Source organism: Phalaenopsis equestris, unplaced genomic scaffold, assembly GCF_001263595.1.
Source record: "Phalaenopsis equestris unplaced genomic scaffold, ASM126359v1 Scaffold000252, whole genome shotgun sequence".
Taxonomy (NCBI): domain Eukaryota; kingdom Viridiplantae; phylum Streptophyta; class Magnoliopsida; order Asparagales; family Orchidaceae; genus Phalaenopsis; species Phalaenopsis equestris.
This window is the reverse complement of record NW_018164694.1, coordinates 76,851-80,166: the sequence shown is the minus strand read 5'-3', so window position 1 is coordinate 80,166 and position 3,316 is coordinate 76,851.

Here is a 3,316-nt window from a genome sequence, read left to right as displayed (position 1 = left end):
ATTTGATCGAGCCTCACCCTCAACTCTTGTGTTCATCCTTCGGGATAGATACAGGATTTGAGGTAAAGCGCTCTTTCATTTAAACTATGAAAATTATGGGGTCAGTTTGACTTCATCTTTTTCAAAACTAAAATTTTTTAAGACGCCCTTCCGAAGCGGGCAACGGGATTTCAATTCTGATGACCGACAGCTTCTTACGGGCAAACCCCACACCAAAAATAGTGCCGACAAAACTACAAAAATAAATAAATTTATCTCTAGTTTCTCCTCAAGCAAACTCCTTAAAGTTCCTCTGAATTTGTTCCTTTCTTTACAACACACAGAATTCCTCTTCGAAGCGGCAAGGAGGAAGAAATCTCTCACTTTTACTCCTCTCTTACAATCTCTCGAAAAATTCCTCACAATTTAGACTCTCTACACTTTTCCCACACTTCAATTTTGAGCATCCTCCTCTCTATTTTCGGCCAAAGTCTTCTCTTTAAAGATGTGAATGTGTTTTCCCAAGAGTTACCTAAGCACCCCTCCAAAATTTGTCCTCATCCAATGCAAAGTTAGACATAACTGCCGAGCTCACCGTCGGTGAAGCTCACCGTCGGTGGCCTCGAGGGCCCCGTCGGTGGGCCTTCTAAGTGAATTAATTCTAGAGTCTCAGGAAAGGTCCGTCGTCGGCGCTGGGCAAACCCCACACCAAAAATAGTGCCGACAAAACTACAAAAATAAATAAATTTATCTCTAGTTTCTCCTCAAGCAAACTCCTTAAAGTTCCTCTGAATTTGTTCCTTTCTTTACAACACACAGAATTCCTCTTCGAAGCGGCAAGGAGGAAGAAATCTCTCACTTTTACTCCTCTCTTACAATCTCTCGAAAAATTCCTCACAATTTAGACTCTCTACACTTTTCCCACACTTCAATTTTGAGCATCCTCCTCTCTATTTTCGGCCAAAGTCTTCTCTTTAAAGATGTGAATGTGTTTTCCCAAGAGTTACCTAAGCACCCCTCCAAAATTTGTCCTCATCCAATGCAAAGTTAGACATAACTGCCGAGCTCACCGTCGGTGACCTCAAGGGCACCGTCGGTGGGCCTTCTAAGTGAATTAATTCTAGAGTCTCAGGAAAGGTCCGTCGTCGGCGCTGTTGGGCTCGCCGTCAGTGTCCTAGTTCAAATCTTCACATTTTGGCCCTTTTCGCTCCAAATTCGCTCCATTTTACATCTTTTTGCTCCAATGACCCTAATTCATCATTCCTGTAACAAAATATCAAAAATACCTTTCTTAAAGTGCAATATCATCAAAAATAGTGTAAAATAGGTATGAAAATCTCAACATATTTTCCTTTGGTCAAAATCCCCCAAACTTAACTATTACTTATCCTCAAGTAATTTTAGTACTATATAAAAGTTATGATCTATTGTAGTAATATTTTAATTTAGAAGTACTATAAGTTTGATTTAGATAAATACCTTAGTGAGATTTTCTGAAAAAATTCAAGTAATTAAATTAACTCTATAGCCACAAGATTATCTAATCATCAAGTTTAAGAGTTATAGTCTTCTATTCATTTCAAGAATGACCATATGTTGTGATATTAAGTTACTTAGAATATTCAAATGATAGGAACTTCGTGGGAACACTACTAGTAAAAGATCTATTTCATAGATATATGCTTAGGAGTGTATTAGGTTTTCCCTTTAGGTAGGTACAGTGAAGCCAATTTTTTATTAGGCATATCCTCAAGCTTCTCCTCACTTTCATAATTTTTTATTTATTTTCTCTTTTTCATTTGGATTGCTTTCAATCCTATATATTTTTCTTTTCTTTTCAGGGATTGTTGTCAATCCTTTCTTTTTCCTTTTTCAAGTGAGGATTACTATATCTGGATAGCCTTTAATGATTTTGAACATCACATTTTTGTCCCTAAATTTGAAACTCAATGTATTCCTTTACCTTATAAATATTTCATAGTTTTTACATCATTGAGCCCCAATCTTTTCTTCTTAAATGAATTTCCAGATTATTAATACTTCAAAATCCTTTATTTTAAATAGTTAACTATAATCTTATTCTCTTATACTAAAAAACTTAAGTTACAAAGTTAATTTTCATTACAAAAATATTTCTTTAAATCTACCATAATATTTAAATAGCTAAAAAATATAGTTACCTGAATTAAATTCACTACATAAATTCATATTAATAATTTTTGAAAAAATTTAAATAGAGGACATCTAATAGTTAATATTTTTCTTCCCTCCCCCAAATTTAAATTTTTAAATATGAAATGATACAGGTGGAAAGAAAAAACTCTAAATATAAATCATACCTCAGTATTTTAGGCATTTTCATCATTCTGAAATTTTTGCAGTCCTTCTCAAAATTTCTACTTCACCTGGTCTGTAACATTAGGAGCTTTCTACACATATAAATCATTAGAGAAATTGCTGGGTAATGCAATTTTGAAATAAGTACAAAACTAAAACATAACAAACATAATATTTCACTAACACATCCATAATACTAAACAAAACAATTACAAACAAAATGCAAAAAATGAAAATCACATCACATTACAATTTTAACAAATTTCAACTACCACACCAATTATAACAGAACATTAAAAACTATCCAATTACAACCTGAAAATAAAAATGAAAGTACAAATACACACAAACATCCATTTCTATTAAAAAAGATTACAAAAATAAAAGTACAAGTACAAGTACATCAATTACTATCAGATGTCAAAATCCCAAACTATGTCTTCATCTCCTTGATCAGCAGGTGGATTGGGCTGATATTGAGTATATCGGGGGCATTCAAGAAAAATAACATCAGGCTCACCTCTGTAGTGTCGGGCCTGAGCTTCATAACAAGCTATCTCAAAATTTGAATGTCTCTAAAGGTACTCACTATCATAATCATGTCAACATTCTAAACCTCCAATCCTTTCATTTATTAACTTTATACTTTTTTGCTGTAAGGTCAACTCATTCATCAAGTCAGTTAGGGTAGGGGAACTAGAAGGTGGAAGGTCATAACTTGTAGAGGGGACATCTCTACTAGTAGAAGGTTCTTGACTCCTACTCCCAGTTCACCATTTTTCATGGGATTCATAAGTTTTCAAATTAGCTTTACTGATGGGCTTCATAGGGTAAACCTATTCCTCATCATCTCCAGCTTCCACTCTAGAAAGTTGGCAAAATGCATAAATAAAACTAGGATGTCCTAGACCTCCACTTGTTTCACTCCTTGCCGTAGTCAATATATTCTTAAAAATAATTCTCCCCACATTTATATTTCTGTTATTCTGAATACAAAAAT